The sequence below is a fragment of the Haemorhous mexicanus genome, chromosome 2 (genome assembly GCF_027477595.1).
Source record: "Haemorhous mexicanus isolate bHaeMex1 chromosome 2, bHaeMex1.pri, whole genome shotgun sequence".
Classification (NCBI taxonomy): domain Eukaryota; kingdom Metazoa; phylum Chordata; class Aves; order Passeriformes; family Fringillidae; genus Haemorhous; species Haemorhous mexicanus.
In genome coordinates, this window is record NC_082342.1 from 54820317 (window position 1) to 54842228 (window position 21912).

The following is a 21912-nucleotide window of genomic DNA, read 5'->3' on the forward strand; positions in this document are numbered from 1 at the left end:
ACCAGCACCCTAAGGATCTAAAATATACCCTCTGGGCTGTTTCTATGGTGTGCAGTAGTTAGTTAATTGCTTTTGTTTGCATAAGCTAACAAGAAGCAATGTGACATGGATCTCTCTGCAGAACTAAGGGGCTGTGAGAAAGGCACACCTCTGTGCACAGGGAGGCACCTGCATTTGGCCATGGTGGCTTGCATCATCTGGGAAAAGAACACTTCTGCACAGTACCTGTACAGCACCTCACAATGAAAGGTAAATTAGCTTTCCTCACAATATGCCATGTTCCTCTTGGACTGTTCAAATGCTTACTTTGTTCTAAGTGAAAGAAAATGTGGTTTTGAAGATACTCATTCTCTATGACTTGTTTTTACTTGTAAAGTGCTTTAAATTCGATACGTATTTACTCAAGTGGAACTTGTTCCACTGTTCTTGTCAACTGCATGTATTTTGTAAGTATTTTCAAGAGCTGCCTGAGTAAAAAAAATAGATATTCAAGAGCAGAACATTGTTCTCCTGACTTAAGGATGGGTAGCTAAGTTGTTTATACCGTTTCCTTGGCTTTTTGAAGCCTTTATAAAAAAAAAAAAAAAAACAACAAAAAACCTTCCTGTATACTTTTTTTGTCTGGTTGGCATGAAAACGTCAGTACATTAAAAATACTTTTGGAATTAAATTAAGGGGCCAGTTGCAACCTAAATCTGAGTTCATCCTTATTGAACTGAATTGTCAGGACTACACGCATTAGAGGTGAGACAACTTCTAGTTCTTTGTCTAGTTTGAAATACTTAAAGAGGACTTCTAACCCCTCTGAAACATAGCACTCTCATTTTCTTGTATTAGATCTTTCTGTCTCAGCTTTTGCACTTACAGTAAAAGCAGCATTTTCTAGAAATCAACCATTGCCCTGCAGTTAATTTTCCCTTCTGGAAAAGATTATAGACAAACGATCTCAGAGATTAAACACGAGTATATAACAAAAAGAAACCTCATGTAAAACAACAAGTATGGCAGATACCGCATGTCCCTAATCACCTGCATGGACTGCTCCCTCCTAAAAAACATACTTGACTTTTGTAACCTTACTGAAAATAATTCTAGTCACTTGTTAGCCAGACTGACTACACTACCCTGTTTAGCAGCACCTGATGTTAAGATCAGGGCATGATCCCAGCTGTTAGTCTACGTTAAATGCACTCAAATAGAGATATAGCAAGACTCTGACACTACCATAAAGTCTTGGACCAAATTTTTAAAGAGACTGATGAACCAGGAGAAGTCAATGTGAACCTGCTAGCAGGCTGATACCATATGCAAGAAAGAAACAAAAGACAGTGTATGACTGAAGTAATACCATATAGGAATGGAAAGCTGAAGTTTTGCTAACAGTTCAGTGATAATCAGGACTTTGAATTACCTGTGCTAATGTAAGGGCTCTGGAGGGGAGAAGAGCCCACTCCAGCCTAAGGCTTACATACTCTTTCTGACCGTAAAGCAGAAAAACTTGATGAGGTAATGGGAAGGTTTATATAATTGAGAGCAATAGACCAACAAATGTTCATTGTCAACCTGGATCAATCTAAAGCACCTCAGGCAGCCACGTGGTATAGTTAAATCAAACTTGGCAATTGTGCTGAAAATACATCAAAATAAAGTTGATGCAGAAGTTCCTTGAACAAATTCTGTCATTAACTGCAGAAAAACCTAGCTAATCATCTTACAATAATACACTGTTTAAGCCTGAACCCATAATTGATCAATTTACTTTGTGGACACATTCTTGAAACAAACATTCTACTTTGAAAATATGGAGTACATGACATAAAATTTTATGAATAAAATATTTGTTTGTTAAATAACTGAATACAGTCCTCAGAATCAGCAGCTAATCCCACCACTTTTCCACTCTTACAGGCACTTCCTGCTGTGAAGGCTGTTGCCATGCGTGTTCTTGGAGTACAAAGCACAGCGCAGGGCTTATTGCTGGCAGTGCTAGCCAGTGCAAATTATCCAATTATCCACTTTGTGCAGTAGCCCCCTTCTGAGGAGCAGCAGTGGTGGCTCCAGTTGATGAGGGCTGGGAGCTCTGAAGCTGGAAGCAGAAAAGGACATAAGTGCAAGGCCTTGTTCATAGCTTGTAATTCACTTTCTCCAGAGCCCAGGAAATGCCTCCCTGTCAGACAGGTACTATACACAGGTTTGCTGTGGAGCACTTGAAAACTGAAGTGTTTTCAGTCTCCAGACAGAAAGAAGAAGGTATGCAGGGCCACCAAGCTGTGTTGTCACACTGGCTCCTGAGAAAGTCCAGGAATGGTAGAGAGGTTCGGGCAGGCACTCCAGCACTGATCTCTGTCAAAGCAGCTACATTTCTTGCACAAGTGACAGTCAGGATCAATAATTTGGAAAACCGCAGGAAGGTGTGTCTGCTGTAACAGCTGCAAATCTGCAAGAATTTAGGGGCCCAGGTGAGGTGGGGTGCCAGCTGTGCTGGGAGTAGCTGGGGTGTCAGGCAGTGGTGGCAGCTGTGAGAGTGCTGGGTGGCATGGAGGGGTAATGGGGGAGCAAGACACCAGACAGGCACCAAGGACAGGAGAGGGACAGGTACAGGGACAGGTAGGGTCCAGTCCAGCTCACCTTGGGGTGTAAGGGCATAGGAGGCTATGTGTGAGATCTGTGGCAGGCATGTGCTATGGGAGCTCCTGCAACAGCAGTTGCTTGAAAACTGATGAAGTGCAGCTTGCTTCACCCCTGCCAAGACCTAAAGAGCTAAAAATTTCTTGTATTTCTCAGCCTCTCCCCATGATACATCCCACTGGCCTGGGGGGGGAGCTGCCTACACTGACCCTGCACCTTTGAAGCAAGCAGCTAGTCCTCTGTATCAGCTGGAGAAACTGATTTTCACAGCTCATCCTTTATCTGTAGAATCGCTTGAGCTCTTCCTCAGAAATGGCTGAGTTTCTGTGATTCCTTTGTCTGGTATATGCAGTTAATTAAAATCTCTGGGTGCAAAACTTTTTTGAATGAAGCGTCCTAAGTATGTTGTTATCATTGCCAAAATGATTTTGAAACCCTGCTTATCTCCATTTTTTTTCCTAGCTTGGTTCCTTTGGAAAAAGGCATAAAAATAATGAATAATGTGGTGATACCATCTTTTCTATTGCTTTAGTTTTCTAGATGTGTCAGTATTATCTGTTTCAGCAGTCATCATTGCACAGAGTAGACATAAACTCTCATTAGGAGACTGCATTACAGCTTAAATTACACTTAGCCATCACCTTGAATTTGTTTGTATGTCCTTCAAGCAAATTCTAAGCAAAAAAATCACTAATAATACCTTAGTACTCCTGGTGTACACCACCTTTACAAACAACTCAAGTGTTAATAATTTAAATTTATACTAAGAAATAGTGTCCCGTGTTCTTATAAATGATGAAACAAATCCTATCACTTCACTGTTTTCTGCTAAAGCTGGAAAAATGCTTGGTTTATGACTTGGAGGCAGCAAGTAAAGAAGCAATATGCATCACTCACTGACTCTTTCCTTCTGAGACTAGTATCAGCTGGAAGCTGCATATAAATATTCTATGTTGATCAATACACAAATGTCAATAAGCTCATGGAGAAGGAGGCTTTTAAAGAGCCATTTATGGAAGACTTCTTAGAGAAGCTGCTGCCAGTGGAAGAGAGAGGCCTCCTGTGTATTTGGTTTTGGTATGAGTGTCTACAAGTCATGGACTAGTTGATGTGTACACTAGTCCTAATTAGCAGGATTGCACATCAGCTGGAAGCAATCTCAGCAGCTAACATCAGCAGTGCTGCACCTTGCTGTGGAACTGAAGAAATGTGTGGCTGTCACTGCTGTACTCTGGTCTTGGATTACAAAGGTGTTGCAGTCTATTATTAAAACACACTGCAGGTTAGAAGAGCAGGTATTTTGATTCATACAGCAGTAAGGATTAAATCTACACAGAGCTTCAGGTGCATTAACAATTTCTTTGAAATAGACTGAGCAAATCTAATATTTTTTAGCAATAACAAAAAAGCTATAGATATTTTTTAAAAAATCTAGTTACAGATTTTAGTAGCGGAGAAGGTGCCTGGTAAATGCTAAAAGAAAGAACAAAGAGCACTGGAGACAAACATCCTTATCATCTTTTTGCTACTTTCTTCTCACATTAGCTTCATCCATTAGGCCCAGAGGGGGTGCTGTGCATGGGGCACCCCATCAGCTTTCCCCTCCTGCAGTGTCTTGCAGCAGCCAGCTCTTTGTTTTTCTTTTTAGTAACATTTCTCAGCTTTTCTTTGAGTTTCTGAATCCTGTGGTTTATCTTTTTTTAGCTCACCAGAGGGAGATAGCAAGAATAAACCTCTTTGTTCCAATAGTGATAAAAGCACAAGAGGGAAGATCTTCATCTTCCTTCAAATCAGCAAAGATGATCTGAGAGAATGCCATGTGTGTGAGGCTGTGGATTAAGGAGATGTATTGAGCCAACATGAGGCCAGGGTGGTTTGCTTCATCCTCCTGGCAATCCAGCAGTGAAAGATTTGCAGGAGAAAAATAGTCTGCAACAGTTCCTGTACATGTCTATCCAAAACATCTATCTCCTAGGGGGAAAAAAGCAGTAACAAATTCTTCAAGAACATGGGTAGCCAAAAGATCCTGACCCTGCAAGCTGCATATCAGAATCTCCTGTAAGCTCTGGGACCAATTTGTAGGCAACAGCTTTCCCAGCATTCTAGCACTTCATTTTGCAGGGTAAGATTACACTGGGCAAGTTAGTGATGGCAGTCTTAGCAGGACATGGTGGTTTGCTTTTCCCACCATGGAGAATTCAATTAATCTCAGTAGCACTCTCAGCCCCATGGGAGCCTCAGGACTGTTCTAGGCCATTGAGACAGTGCAGATCAAGAATTAAAGGGTGATCATTTATGGTCTAGACTGCACTCTGAGCATAAAAATCTCAACTTTTGCTAAATATAGCTTTTTCAGAAAGAGATGTTTAACATACAGAAATCAAAATGAGCATAGAGCCCCTGGTGGCCCAGGTCATATAACTGAAGTTCCTTCTCCTGCTTATTACTTCAGCATTGTCACCAGCAGCACTAACAATTTTATGAACCTAAGCTGTTTTTCCCCCCACTTTTGGATGGTCTAAAGTCCTCAGAAAAAAAAAAAAAATCCTTTGTTACAGAATAAAAGAAATGCAACCCCCTGGAAATACTTGTTTTATATTAGTATCCCTTCTTGGCTTTTTCGTGGACTTTTTTGGTTAAGCCAGAAATGAAGAAAGCATAACTCTATAATCTTTATCTAAACTGCCAGGCAGCAGATTCAAACCTTGGGTGTCTATCAGTGTGAGAGTGGAGGAATTAACCTCACTGGTAGCCCTGCTCCAGATAGCAGGGCTGGGATGCTTTGGCAATGCATTCGTGGAATACCAGGCATTATCAGTTAATAAGGATCTTACTACAAAGCCTGATTTCTGTATGCTGAAAAAGTCATGCATGTTGCTTACTAAGAAGCTATGCACACTTTTTTCAAAACCACTGTAAAAAGCATAAGAAACAAAATTATTTTTTCTTAAATGTAGCATATCTTATTTTTCTTACATTCTTACTTCTTGTGGGTTTGTACAGATAATGCTGTACATGGCACAGTATATGTTGGCAGTGTTCTTGAAAAGCCAAGCACAAGGGGAGAAAAAATATGAAGTTTATTTCATTATCTTTAGGATGAAATTGCAAATGGGTGTGTTTTCATAAAGCTTCCCAGATCTCACCATCTAGTTCTAATTAAAGTTTTGTGTAAATTCATACATCTTGTCATAAGCACAGAAAAAGTATGGGGAAATTAAAAATTCAAGATATTCATCCATTCTTTTAATTTTGCATATTTTACTATCTTTGCTTTAAACTTTTGCAGAGGAAGCTGATGCTGTCCCGTCAAGAGAGCTCTTTTATATGTGTATGTTTTAGCCATAGCAGCAGTACCTGTGCTTGGAACACAAAATTCACATGTGAAGCTGAGCTAATACACACAGAGACATCCACCCTCTTCCCAAGACCCTTGCAATGCAATTTAAAATGAGTTGCAAGCAAAAGGAATAATGATAGGGAAGAATGTGGGGAGAGGACAGGATATCTCAGATAGCACCAAGACACAGAAGCCATTATAGATTTAGCTGTCGTCCTTTTCATTTCCTGTGTATGTAGTGAGCATTTGGCTGGGTGGGTATTTCTGGCTGCCTCTAAAATAGAGAAAAGCCTGCTTTGCTGGGAAATGAATAGACAGACTTGTTCAGTGTGACATTTCTTCCCTCTCAAGGCCACATCATATTTCCAGAGTGCCTCCATAAAAGCTTGTCTTCCTGAGAGCCAGGTTGCCTTTCCAACTCAGGGCAGTGCCAGGGTGTCATTGTTGCCTCATCATTTGAGGTCTCTGGCTCCTGTTGATGAGGGTTGCCCCCGAATCAGGGAGCTGATGCGCTTTGCTTTCACAGCAAAACCTTGTGAGAGGCAAGGTGATACTCTCATTAAAGAACATGGTGATGTTCTCATATCTGTGAATCCCTCAGGAACATCCTGACCTTCAAGAAACTCTGTTGTTTGAGCTGTTTTCTTCAGAGAGGCCACTGGAGAACGTGGAGGAAAGGTCTGACGTACAGGGCACACACTGACATGTCAAGCAGAATCACAGGAATATGTCACTGATGAATCATTCTGTATTAACTCACCTACAGCTCTACAGACAATACAACTTGCAAAAAAATCGTAAAATGCTACCTCAGGTACTGCATAGCAAATCAATTAATAATTAGTAATCCACTAATAACAACCAATTTCTAAAGTTTAATAGAGTCTTGTGATATGAAGTTGTTTCAGATGGTTGCAGGGACTACATATTTTAGGGACTACAGGTTTTATATCCATATGTATATGTTTGATTTCTTACTACCTTGGATTTTGTATAATTATATGCATATGGAAAAAATGCTGCAAAGCTCCATCAAGTCTGACAGATAGCAACATAGTTTGGACATTTGCAGCTGGCCAAATGGGTGGAGAATCACATCTTCTATGAAGCCAGGGGAGAAAGACCAGCCTCCAATGTCTAACTTGAACAGTGAAAGAAGAGAATGTTTTTAGCAATTAATTAAGTAAAAGTGCATTTATCCTACATAGTACTTGTTGTAGTGGCTTCTGAGTATGTTGTTTTAGCAGCCTCATAAGCAAGTCTCAACAGCTCATGCAAAAAAACTGAATTGTGTCTTGGCAGTCACAACATTAGTCTGCTACACATTTAAACAGACTGTGGAAAGAGAATTTTTTAACAGCTGAAGTCCAGGCACCTGGCAAACAGAATGTTTTGCAAGGAGATTAGTTTATTTCACTTGACAGTTTTATTAAACTTTAATCACCTTTTCAATGAGTACGTTGTTTAGTACCCGCTGTTCCTATGGCCTGAATCAGGGACTTTTAAAAAGATGAATACTTATTTTTTTGATTCTCAAGCACAGTGCAGTTTTGCTGTCTTTCATATTAACTGTAAACCAGAGATAGAAATTGTGTAGATAAAAGAAGGCAATAAAACAAAATTAAAGCGCTGTCAACATTAGATTTGTCAGAAATTTAATGAGCTTTGCCATAATGGGTGTTGATTATAGGTACTATTTCACAGTGTCATTCATCACTCAACAAAATAATATACTTTCAGGAGACAGCTGTAACTGTGTTCTGCAATGATGGAAGTACTTATAGATGAGATTGATGTGTGCTGTGAGCAGGTGCCATTGCTACCATGCTTCAATTAAAAGCTGTGTGGATTATATGATGTTGAAGTTGTCTCTTACCCAGTATTTGCTTCACAGAAAGCCTAAATAAGAGTAACTGAACACCCAGCTCAGCTGGAACTATCTGCTGCTAGCCATTTCTATGGTTTTATGCTGATCTGATGTTTGCCCCATTTCCCTCTGATCTCTACATCTTCTCCATGCTGCAGCAATGCCTGTGGCATGTGGAGGTGAAGCTTCCTGTGAGTCAGGAGCCAAAGGTGTATGATAAGGCGACTGCCCTGCCTGGAGACTGTGGATTCCCCCAGCCCTATGAACAACCGCCCATTAGCAGCTGGGCCTCATGGGGACAGCCTTTATGGTTGTTAAAAATTCTGGCATTTTAATTGCTCTATCATTGTCCCTGATACCTTGCTTCTAGTTATTTTCTAGGTAAAAAAAAAAAAAAAACCAAAGAGTTTACTGATGGATTTACAGGCAGATTTTCCAGCTTTCATTTGCCTTCAATGCTTTTTTTTTCATAACTATAAACCTAATTGTTTCCACTGATTACTTTCCACTTGTGTGGATGAGAAAGTTAGGTCAGTCACATCTGCTGTGTGTCATCCTCTACTCATTTGCATTGGTGTAACCAGGTAGTTGCTACACTGTAAAAAAAAAGAGAGGGACAAGTAGCTCTCAGCACAATGACTCACACCTGGTGGGTGTGCGCACTAATCTCAGAAGTGTCTTTCATGGTGGGGAATCTGCTTGGAAACTGATCTTTTGTGTTCACAAAGAGACTTCAGCATGGACACAGCTACTCAGACAACCAAAAGCAGGAAACAATTTCAATTCCAGATTCACCTTTGTGTTACTTGTTACTTCAGCTGCTATCACAAAAAAAGTATTGGCTGGATTTCTTGGTAGCAGAGTTTGAGAAGATTACATCAAAGCTAATCAAAAAGGCAGTTTTAGAGGAATGATGATATGTTACTCCAAGTCCATAAATCCTTGTTGATCCTGGTAATCTTACTCACACAACCACCTCACTACTAGAGCCCTCTTTATCTGAAGGAGTGCCAAAGAATCCAAAATCTGGTTACATATTACCTGAAGCTGGCTCTAAGGTTCAACACAATAATATTTCTGAAGCTAAGAAAGAAATTGTTCATAAGCACTAAGATTATAACTGGTACCCCAACAGTATTCCATATTCTTCAAATATGTAGCCACTGCTTTATTTTAACTACCTTTTGTCACTGATCCATCTGATATCAAGACATCAAGAATGTAAGAATGAGCCTATGAGCCTATATGAGGCTATGGCAGATGTTCTGGATAATCTAATATGGATGGGGAAGAAAAAAGCAAAGCCATATTTAGCTGACCATTATTAATGTCTCTCACCGTACAAGTGCACATAGGACTGGACTCAACATTGACATTGAGTTACTCAACACTGAGTGGCCCAGGGTAAGCCAGGCAAGCTCTAAATCTGGAACATTTTCTGGTATCCTCCTAAATATCAGACAAGGCATAGACAATAAAATTTTGCCTTTTTGAGGCATGCCCAATCACTTTTGGATTGAGATTTCTGAAAGTGATTTTCTTTCTTTTCTTGGACACTGAAAGATGCTGACAAGGTTGTGAAAAAGGTCCACTAGCTCTTTAATGGAGTCCTGACTTGATAAATAACTCAATAAATCAATAATAAATAAATACATAAATAAAATAAACAGCTGGGAAACCTCATTTTTTTCTCCAGGTATGGTTAGATGAAGACCCAAATCTCCTGAGAATCATTACAAAATCCAAAATGGTGCAGACCAGTTCAACACCTGCTAGCCTGAAAGTTGACTCAAATCAATACCTGAGGAGTTTTTAGACCATCATTCCCCTTTGGATATTCATAGTGTTTAGACATGTTCAGTTTGGTGTTTCTCTTATTTCACAGGGATGAGATCCAAGCTCAGTGCCCAACACTGCCCATGCAGTACAGCACACCCTCCTTCCAGTACCTGCTGTAGTACCTGAGCTCCTCAGGACTGAGGGAGAACCATGTTCCTTGGTAACTCTCTGTTCTCAGACCACAGTTGTTCAGGGCATCATGGCATTTGTTTCAGCCTGGTTTTATTCACTGGGTAAACAACTCCCTTGTTTACAGCAGTTGCAGTTTTCCCTGGGGTTACATTTGGCAACAACCTGCTCAACCTTCTTTAACTGCACTGTTAATTAGGAGGCCTGTGTTTCCCTTCTTGTCAAAAGCAACTAAGGTCCTTGCCACTGGAATTCTTTTTTACTCCCTTCTCCTAGGGTGAGAGAACAGTGATTGTTTGTTTGGTTATGCTCCAAGTCTTTTGTATGCTTTTAATAAAATCTGTAATTAATACTTTGAAAGGGTGTTTTGTCCCTTCTGTCTGAGCACATCTTGAGCACAACTTTTCAATGGAAATAAATGAAAATAAAGAATAATTAATTGCACTCCCAGCATGATTCTGACATTACTTGGAGTTCTGCAATAGGCTTGGATGGCTACATGTGAATGTCTAAAAGAAGTCAGTGGGATATTTGTAACAAGCAATATGACTCCATTAACATGTTAGAGGGAGAAGTTTGGCCAAATACTGTCAAATCTTTCACAGTGTAAAAATCCAGAGACACTGGACTTTCTGGGTACACAGGGCAAGCTATTAGTGCCTTTTTCCTATTTTGCAAGAAAGCAGGAATCATCTTTGACCTGTTACAAAGTATAAAGAGCACAAAAAGCTTGCATGGACTCCAGCTGAAGTCAAAGACAAAACTAGACGTGTCAATATAAGTAGAAATAGCATTCCCACATGGGAAAATAATAACAGTATCATTTCTAAATACTGAATACATATTACTTATTACCATCAGATATCACAGTCTGAGAGTTTAGTTTTAGACTTTGAAAAATTTAGACATTCATATGCTTCCAGATGGAAATAATCACAAGAGATTGTATTCATCTTACATAACCTGTTGAGAGACTCTGTCTATAGCCAAAGGAGGGAGAAAAGCACCTCCTGAGGGTGACGCAGGTTTTCAGTCTTTAGGCTCCAACTTTAAAATTAGATGTTCCCTTTACTTGTAAGAACATAAATTTCTCTTGTCATTAAGAGATGATAGTTTTTCAAGTAAAACATACTATGCTTTCACACTTTCCACGGGCTACAAGAACTTTTTCTCTGATTTATATGCCACTGATCACTATCATGACTAGAAATCTGAAATATAATGAGGATGCAGCAATTTCTGTAGCCACACAATGAGCACTTGAAAGAAACTTCATATTTTTCTGAAGTGTTGGTCCTTGCCTGAGGTGTGCTGTTCAACTAGATGAACCCCTGATCTGCTAGGAAGACTGTCATGTACTTACTAATATCTTCTTATTCTTCCCTATTTTCATATTCTCATAAGAGCTTTATATTACATTTTAAAACCTTGACCTGACTGTCTGAAGAAAAATTGCATTTATGCAGACACTGAATGAAAAATACATTTATTGGCTCTCGAGAATTGTACTATTCTTTACTATGAAGTACCCTGCTCAATGCTTCCAAACCCTTTAGCACTTTGCACTGTAATGTTTATATATAGTTTGAATTGAAGGCATCCAGCTTGTTCTAAGAATCACTTTATTACCCAAAAAACTAAATAGATAAGTTCATTACAATGCCTTAGGACAGCAATCACAGGTGTATTTAAAAGCATGAGCCTGGGAGAGGGTTGTTCTCATGTGCCATATCCATGCAGCCTTCAGGATTGATTGTGGAGATATAAGAAATGGCAGCTCTATCAAAGTGTGTATTAGATAAAGTGACAAGGAGGTGGATTGAAAACTGGCTGAAATGGCAGGCTGAAAGGACTGTAGCCACTGTCACAAAGTCCAGATGGAGGCAAATCACTACCAGAGGTCAGTACTGAGGCCAACCCTGTTTTAAAATCCTCATTAATAACCTGGATGATGGGAAGAGCACCCTTAGTGAGTTTGCAAAATACAAAATAGGGAGGAGTGACTGATACAGAGAATTGGTGTGCTGCCCTTCAGAAGGATCTCAGCAGGATGAAGAAATGGGCTGACAAAAGCCTCATAAAGTTCAGTACAGGGAAATGCCAAATCCTGCGTGTGGAGGGGAACGAGCATATGCTGGGATCTGACTAACTGGGGAGCAGCTTGACAGGGAACAATCTTGGGATCCTGATAGACAGAAAGGTTACCCCAAAGCAGCCATGTGCTCTTGCTGCCAGGGTGGCCAGTGGCTGCCTGGGCTGCATTAGATAGAACTTTGCCAACAGGTTGAGGAAGGTGATATGTCCTCTTCACTCAGCATTGGTGATGCCACACTTGGACTAGTTCTGGGATTCTCAGTACAAGGTGCAGGTTTCTGGAGTGAGGCCAACACAGGGCTACAAAGATGATTAAGGGACTGGAACATCTGACAGATGAGGAAAGGCTGAGAGAGCTGTTACTGTTCAGCCTTGAGAAGAGAAACCTTGTGGGAATCTCACCTATGAGTATAAAAATGTGATGGGAGAGAACAAAGAAGAGGGAGCCAGGCTCTTCTTCAATACCAGGACAAGAGGCAGCAGGCATAAACTGAAACACAGGAAATTCCACCTGATCACAAGAAAGCTGGAAAGGTGGGGTTTTTTGTTTGGTTTTTTTTTTTTTTTTTTTAACTATGAAAATGGTCAAACACTGCAACACATTGGTAAGAGAATCTGTGGAGTCTCCATCTGCAGAGATAATGCAAAACCAGCTGAGCAGAAGGCAGGCAACCTACTGTAGCTGACCATGCTTGAGCAAGGGGGATGAACTAGACAAGCTCAAGATCTCCCTCCCAACCTAAGTGGTTTTGTGATGTTGTGATTCGTGACCCTTGAAAATCCTGGCACTGCTAATAGCTTATTGTAACCACAGTTCCCTGCAAATGCAAATTGAATGGCTGCTTGCTCTGTCTTTATATTATATAAAGTTTCCAGAAGCTCAGTAGAAACTAGCCCAAACACATTTGTTGGGTCCTTTTTCCCTCACAAAATCATATTATTTCAATGAAAATTCATATACACAGTTCTCCACGTATTTAATTTTGGAATATTTTCATTTCAAAAAACTTTGAAACTCCTTCTTATTTCACTTTATGCATTTTTTATTTATTATTTTAAGTGTTTCATAACAGATAGCAGTAGTAATGTTGCAAGATAGATTGAACACCTAATTTTTAGAATCAGTAAAGGAGTTAATACATTTTACTGATTGAAATAGCTTATTAAATATTTTATCTCAGGTTGAATAAGTGCAGTGCACAGAGAATCTAGAAAAGGTGTTCTGTACAACCACAAAGTAGTAACTCATCTTCATGATTCTAGAGTAAAAATGACATCCAGGACCATGTCCGGATGGTCTCTGGTGAAGAACATATGCAGGGACTGCCAAATAGCCATACTGGCACTGTGTGCTGGGGAGGAACCCTGAAGGGGAACATCCACATGGTGCTCGAGCATGACCCCTGTGCAGAGAAACTGTCCCTGCCTGCTGGGGCTGACCTGCCATGACAGACACTGGGCCACTCACAATTCCCATGCTCTGAAAGGAATACTGACATTAAATGAACAAGAAGGAGACCCTACTTACAGAAGAAGAGGAAAACAGTGATATTTATATCTTGTGTTGAGGTATCTACCTCCTAAGGCTTCCTTATTCACCCTAAAACAGTGCAATTTCATGTCTCCTTCACCTGGTGCTGAGATCATTGCAAGAATCAGGTATAAAGCTCTCTGCAGCACACTCTGAAAAGCTGGTAAAAAAAATAAAAGCTCTTCACTCTCTTGGCACTAAGCACGTATAAAAAATATTAAAAAGCAATCTGAATACTAGACACTAAAAGAAAACCTAAATTCAGGAAATGAAAGAGAGCTCTGTAAGTACTGTCTCTGATAGTATATTCTTTTTCAAGAAAGGCATTTATTTCTCACTATCTTATCAGTACCCCAGTGGTAGTCTGTGAGCTAGAGATAAAATGATTTTTTTTTTCTCTTTTTTCTGGCTAACAAATGAATTCTTACAGGATTCTAAAATGGCTACAGTTTGCTCTACCTCTCAGATGTCTATCTCTTTTCAGGAGGGTATCAGAGGTAAAGTTTTCCCAAGCTTTAGAGAGAACCAATAGATGCCTATTAACTGCCTGAGAACAGGACATAGGTCGACTTCTAGGGTGGAAAGTAGGGAAGGATGAAAACACGGAGAAGGCAGCAACTGGAGGACAGAACAGACACCAATCTCTTGACTATCCAGAGTAAGAAGGGAGGAAAGAGTTTGTTACTATGTTTTCTGAGGAAAGAGCTGCTTCTAGCATAAGGAATTAGGTAAAAAAAAAAACCATGCGGGTGAAAACTTATGGGGCCATTCAGTCAGTGATGCTACAGCCCAAACACAGCTCTGCAGGAGCTAACTTTCAGAGAAGACTTGTGCTCATCTTAAAGGCCAAAGGTCTGTTAGATCATCTCACTGATCTTCCTATTAGCATACCAAAATCTTTTTTTCCCCAATTACTCCAGAATACAGTCTGGTAGCAGGAATGTTTTTGGATAATGTACATCTTAACTAAAGGCATACTGAAAACCTTGAAAGACATCCCACCTTCCCCTGGGGGCTTGCTGTAATGGGTCATGTTACAAACGTTTGCTCTATGTCTAATTGAAATCTGACTGTTTTCAGGTACCTGTCACTGAATCTTATTATCTCAGTGTCTGCTAGAATAAATGGGCTTTGCAGGCTTGGTATCTTCTTCCCAGGGGAATCCTAATGCAATCCTGTCATCTTTCTGTCTTCTGCTTAGTAAGATGTTAAGATATTTAAATCTCTTCCTCTAAGGCCCTTTTAAATTTTTTATACAAAAACCTCCACATTTTTTTGCTAGCATTTATCCTGTTTGGCATCCCTTGCTACATTTTTAACCCTTTTTTAATATGCAGGTACTGTATATTATATTTTCCCTATTAAAATCCTTGTGATTTCTACATTATGGAGTTATTCTCCACTGGATTGAATTTGGAAATTCAAGCTCGGTGATCCCAGAGCTTCTCAGTTTTCCAAGATGTAGCCAAGATTAATGTTATCAAGCCAAAGAGCAAAGACTACCTGAATAGGATTTTTAAATTTTAAACAATGTAAAATAGATGTGCTGAATTTTCCAGTCCTCTCTTTTCCCCTACTAATTACCCATCTCCACTGTTTATAAAGAGATTTGCTCTATCTTTAGTAATTGGATTATCCTGTTGTTTGGATTTCTTTATTCACACTAGACTTTTAATATCTCTCCCTCCTACAAGGTCATTTTTTGCAGCTCTGGATTGCATTTTTGTAAGAGATATACACTTGCAATTACAGGAGTTCTATAAATCATCACTTTGAATCACAGACATAAATAAACAAGGCTGATGAAAGACCTCTTACTGCTATCAGCTATAACATGAAACAGGTTACACAGATAGGCTGTGACCTGTGAGATCAGATTGGTATCTAGAGTTTTAATCTCTGTTCTTGCTGTGGTAGAGAAAAATGGCTATCATTTATCACTAGCAAAGCACGCGGCAAGCAATAAGAACCTGGGAGCTCAGCTACTTTAAATAGTAGCTGCTGCCTAAGTGCATAAGCAGTGCTGGGCCATACATCTACTACAAACAATACACTGCAATTATGAACACAGACACAGAATAGGTGACTTGGAACAGCAGAGTTCAGATAATTGCAATGGCAAAGTGTAATTTCAGTGAGCAAGAATCATTAACTAATCTACTTAGATAATCAAGAGCCAACTAAAATTTCTCCACTACACTGTGAAGAAACCATAAGGTATTCCAATTAAACCAAAGAAAAAAGGCAGGGGAACTTGTCAAGTAAAGAAATAGTTTGGCTACTTCTGTTTCCTCTTTCAACACTACTATACAGGGCTAATAATCCTGGTATATAGTTTGTGACAAAGTGCACTGTTCTTTTTCTTTAGTTTGAAAATAGCAAGTCTGCAGTGCTCCAGGTACGATCAGTACAGTACAGGCTGTTTGCTTCACAGGTTATGGAATCCACATGGATGCTCTGATGTCTCATCTTGGAGCTCATCCAACAGTTTTAAGGAGTCTAATCACTGACTTCTAGGGAAAGCATGGGAAAGAGTGCCAGGGACATGAATCCACTGGCAATGGCTCTGTTAAGCCATCCTCTGTTTAATCTATCCTTTTGCCCATGCATGGGGGCATGTAGTCATGCACTTAATATGTAAGGCATAGAGATCAGAGGACAACCACTCTTCCAGTTTAATTAAAACACTGCCAGATTCCAGCAATGCAAAATCTTGCATGCAAAGCAACAGTTACTAGTCATGATTCCTTCTGATAAATAGTTGTAAGTTTGATCATTTCCTCCAAAACCAAAACATGTATTGTTTTTGTTCTGAGATTTTGTTGTGCTGAGCTGAAGCCTTTATGAATAGCCTTCGCCTTCACAACACTATAGATGTTGATCATTGCACCTATTTTTTCAAACAACAAATATAAAAACTATTTTCCAAGATTACTGTTGCTATTACTATAAATTTTGTTTTCTTACTAAAAATTTTTGTTACAGATAGTTGAACTTCAACTAGTCATGCACAACTCATATGCTTTATATAGACACACTACTATGTTTGAATTACTAACACAAACAAATAGAACTGATAGCAACAAATTAATTGTTCTTGTAATCTTAGAGTGGTTCGTATTGGGAGGGGATCTTGAAGATCATCTAGTTCCAATCCCTCTGCCATGAGAAGGGACACCTTCCACCAGACCAGGCTGCCCAATCCAACTTGGCCTTGAACATCTCCAGGGATGGAACATTCACTACTTCTTTGGGAAAGTTGTGCCCATGTTGCACCACCCTCATAGTGCCGAATTTTTTTGTAATATCTAATCTAAACCTACTCTCTTTCAGTTTGAACCCATTCCCCTTTCTCCTGTCACTACATGCTCTCGTAAATAATATCTCCCCATCCTTCCTGTAAGTTCCCTTCCCAATTAGATCACGCCTTCTCTTTTCCAGGCTGAACAATTCCAATTCTCTCAGCCTTTCTTCATAGGAGAGGTGTTTCATCCCTCTGATCAACTCAGTGGCCTCTTCTGACTTGCTCCAACAGATCCATGTCCTTCCTGTGCTGGAGACCCCAGAGCTGGATGCAGCACTGCAGGTGGGGTCTCAGCAGAGCAGAGAAGAGGAGCAGAGTTCCTCCCTCACCCTAGTGGCCACCCTGATTTGGATGCAGCCCAGGATACAGTTGGCACTCTGTCCAGATGCTGCACTCTGAGAACTTGTTTGTGCTTTGTAACCCGAGAAACAGTCCCTAAGAGTCAGCTTCCACAGGATCACCAAGTCAGAACACGAGGTTCTTTTGAAACTTTTCAACTGTCAGCTTCTAAGTAGAAATAAGCAGTACCTGTCAATACCAGCTGAGTAACAGATGGCATTAGTATAGGGAACATAAATTAGGGGCTGACTGAGAAAAGACCTATTATACAGCAATGGCATTTCAGCATTCACTTCAGCAATACCTGGCAGAAGAGCCTGGCAGTGGAGCTAGATGGGTATTAAAGAGAATGATTTGAAGAATTCAGAATTAGCTGTTTCTGAATTATACAGTACCGTTTCAAGGTTCTGTCAAAGTTATGGGTGTTTTCCTGTGTAGCTCTGAAATGAAAACCAGAGTTGAGATATTAATGTTCTCTGCAGGACATTAATTTAAAACATGCACAGTGCTAAAGCTTGCTATCAGCTGCTTTACAATACAGAGAAGCTTGTAAGGGAATAAAATATGGTTAGCAGAAATGTTTAGCAGAAATATGTCAGCAGAAGCTTGTAAGGGAATAAAATATGTTTAGCAGAAATTTTAAGTTTGATGTTTTCTCTTCACATGGAACACAAAAGGGTATAGTTTATGTTCTATTATTGCTTTGATACTGAAAAAGCTCATTTTCTTGTACTTCTGGGTGAAATGGGAGTAACTGCAGTGGTGCTGGGCATCCTACATGATCACAAAGCTAGTGGGACCAGACTGCTGTGGAGAAGCAACCCCAAAGCAGTAACTCTTTGGAGCTTTATTTGTCACCTTTTACACCACTTGGTACAAAAACATCTTTGGGGTCAACTTCAGGGTATTCTGCTGCTAACCGGTAGTACAAAGCACCAAGGCTACCTCAGTGTACCTTATGATCCAGTAAGAAAGGCACTCAGACTTCATAAGCTATTGCTAAAAACACCATTTTCTACAGCTAACACAAGAAACAGAAAGAATATGTGTCTTTTTACTTCCCTTCAGATGGTGGGAGCCCTGAGCCATGCAGCATCTCACAGACCTCTACTCAGGGCATATGGTACAGATCCATCCTATAGAAAGTTTCCCTAACATTTTGGTTTTGAGACCTCTTACAGAATTTTCTTAGACAAAAAATAATGTATTCATCATATCTGTTGTCAAACAACAGTATGTTCACATGAGAACTTGCTGCTCTTCTTTAAGATAATGCCAAGGCCACACAGGTGGTGTAATTGGAAACACATAGTGGGAGCTGCCTGTGGGCCCCTCTGATTCCATCACCCTGCTGAGTTTATCCTGAAGGACAAACTGTACGTGCAGCGCAGGACAGCACAGCCGGCTCGGGTTGACATTCCTCATGGATCGCTAACTCTGTGATGCACAATAGTCCTCTGGTTCGGACTGCTACAACCCCAAAGGGGAAAATCTTGCTGCTGTTCAAGGCTTTAGGCTTTGCTTCCTTAGTGTGGGTATCAGCTGGTGCTGTGTGTCACACTGGTAGGTGCCACTGCTCCCTGACGTGAGCTCTGCCTATTATCACACATGAGACAGAGTGGCCAAGGATTGTTTCTGGAGGCTCCCTGTATTATCTAGCGTGAGGGCAATGGGATTTGCAGGCAGTCTGTGCTCCAAGCTTAGGCAAGCTACTGGGATAATAAAGATGCAGTGTTCATCAGGCTTCTCACAGCATCAACCACACCACGTACAACACAGCTGCAAGCAAAAAAGACAGAAGCAAGAGTCCAGCTGTAGAGGGAACAAGATGCTTATGGCTCTGTCTGGGACATAGTTCAAATGTCCAGCACAGACAGTGCAAAGTGATCTATCATCCTGTGTGTGGAGAGTTGGTGGCTCAAGACTATGTCTTGGTCTTGTCTGTATGCCTTGGCCAACAACTCCTGAGCCCTGCACCTATGTCTCACTTCTTGAATATTTTTATGATTTTGGTGGTTCAGAAAAACACCAAAACTCAAGGTACAGTCTATGTATTCTTAAGCAATGTGAAATTAATTTACTGGTAGGACAATTAGAACACACTGTAGCCAGGGGACTATTCACAATCTATGGAATCATAGCCACGTGAAAGAAGTCAGGTTCTTTACTTCTTTGGTACTTTAAGACCATTCAACAAAGTCCTGATAGGACCTTGCAGGTCATTGCTCTTAATGTCAAGGAGACTTCATAATTCTTTTTAGAAACTTTCTGACTCTAAGATTGCTCCCACAGCACATTTTCCAGGGTGTTATGCAGCTGTGCATCAAATTTGCTGTTCAGGGGGATTTCCATTGTTGCTCTGCCATAAAGCTGAGCTCAGAAGAGTCTAGGCCACACATGGACCTGCTGTGTGGTTGCTCAATGCATTGGTCTGGAAAGACTTGTCAAATATTAAATGTGACCTGGCCAAAGTCGTCGTAACTCTGTCTAACCTGCCTGAATGGGTTTTCCTATATGAGTGCCATGCTGTAATTCAATGTGAGGAGCAAGGCTGGGAAGTTGCAACAGTCTTCCATGAACTGCCTCTCATCTTATACTTGCACTTAATTGTAAGACGATGACTGTTTTATTGTCACTGAAGATGCTACTCCCAGGCTGCAGGCCAGTAACTATTTAGGCCAAGCTGAAAGCCCAGGGATTAAAGCATGCTAGGAACCCAAAAATACTTCAAAGGGAAGGGGACAGCTGACAGTGGTTTAATTTGTGGGCAGAAGGATCCATGCCCCAGATTGTGAACTGAAGCCTGTGCAGAGCTTGCTATGTAAAAACTGGGAATTGACAGTGATTTTCAGAGAAAAAGCAGGAACCAGTGCCTGTTCCCACAGCATGGAATAAGACCCTTTAGCTGAAAAAAACACCAAAGCTGGACAACATTTGAAGCAAAGACAGCAAAAAGAAGAAAGATCTAAAGAACCAGGAAAGACAGACAAGACAAGAGACAAAGTGCTTTAACACTGTCTTTTCCAGAGGTACAGAGGAAGGAAGCATCCCCGCCAAGTCAGGAATTGCTTTGACTTCTCTGTCTTCCTAGAAATCATCAGTAAGACAGTGATTACTGCAAGAAGCCCTAGGAGTCCACTCAGGAAGGCTTCAGCTTCCTCTCAAACACAAAGGGAAGCCGAGAAGCAAATGACTAATGGCCCAGAGCTTTATTTGATTTGCTGCTACAATTAAGTAGTGGCTGGCAAAGCTCACTGGCCTCCCTCAGGTACTTATCCATACTGGGCTGTTTCAAAGAGTTCCTGAGAAACTGGAGCTTAGATAACCTCATTAAAAGCATTTGAAAGGCGTTTCAGCAACATTAATGCACGATATGACTAGTGAGAATAGCCATATGCTGCTCATATATAAAAATACGACTAAGTCATCTGTTGGCTAGCTGAGGTTCCTAAATTATGTCTAAATGGAATAAAGATATGATGGGTACCTGGATATAAAGAATGCTTACAAACTGAAGATGAATTTGGTAATCCCATCAAAACAAAAGGGTAAGGAGTATTTAAAGTTCAATTTAGGCTAATATTTGATTTCAAAGGCTGGCAACTACACTAATTTCTTTTCAGAAATTAAAACTTGGCATGAAAATGTTTAAATAACTGCCCCCAAGTGAAGTGCTCCTTGTGCAAACCTGGGAGTTAGAAATTAAAGACAGAGAAGAACATGGATATACAACATAATCTTCTGTTCCCCTGACTTGCCTTTGCCCACACCTGTAGCTGTGACAGATCCACTACAGTAACTACCTGCTTACAACCCTGATGCTGCAAGGACATGGAGCCCCTCCCATCCAAAAGGAAAAATAGTGTGTCATGAACAATGGATCAGGTTACATTTTTCACCTTCAGATATACCACTTGCTTCTTATGATAAAATCTTTTTTGGGGGTTCAGAGTGAGTTGGTTGAAAAAAAAATGTAAGAAGACTGTGAAGAAAAAATACAGCCCTTTAATGCAGATTGGATCACAAGAACTGCAAAAACCAATTCTGGCATAAGACCCTGCTTGATAAATCTGAATTTTGGATCATAGCTTCTACATTTCAATCCCTGGAGAGCATCTCAAGAAGTCTCATCAACGTACAGACAGTTTTGACAAAATTCTCTTTAATTTGGTCTTACAAATCTGCAACAAGGGAAATTCTGAAATTTCCCATGCTGTCTCTTCTGGAGCATCGCAATTCTGGCATCTAACCTCAATCTCATGCTGAGGTTTCAGCTGCTGTAGTTCTTATTCCTTGGTCTTCACTGCAGACTTTCAGAGGGCTCATGTGCCACACAGGCTACACTCCAGTTTGTTCCTGCTCGGACAGCTATGATTGATCCTGGTGAATCATGCTCAGGCTGAGGTTCACTGTAACCTCCTGATTCTTCTTCACGGAGCCGCTCCCTACCTGGCTGTTCCCCTTCCTGCATTTCTGCATTCACTGGCTCTGACCTTGCACTTGTGATTCAGGAGCATCCTGATTTTGCCAAACATTTCTCCAGTTTACCATGACCGTTTCAGAAATCTAATCCTGTTCCCCAGAATGTCCACAGCCTTCCCACAAATTGAGCACACGTGCTCAATTTGCACGTATCATTATGCGCATCACTGGTGACAAACTTTGCTGGTTTGACTGAATGAACCGCTGTGTTTCCCGTGTTGGCAGCTGAGCGCTGCTTAGCCGTGCAACAGCACAGCCAGGTCGTCACCTAGCTGTCCCTCGGCTTGGACTTATCACGGGAGTCAAACCCACCCTTACACGAACTAAAAGCTCTTTTTTCTCGCGCGCCCTTTACAAAG

The 21912-nt window shown here is 40.6% G+C and overlaps 1 protein-coding gene across 1 annotated transcript in view; it reads right to left on the reverse strand.

Moving 5' to 3' along the window:
• The window catches only part of SPART (spartin), a 50143-nt gene that overhangs the window by 27543 nt on the left and 688 nt on the right, over positions 1-21912 (reverse strand). The window lies entirely within an intron of this gene.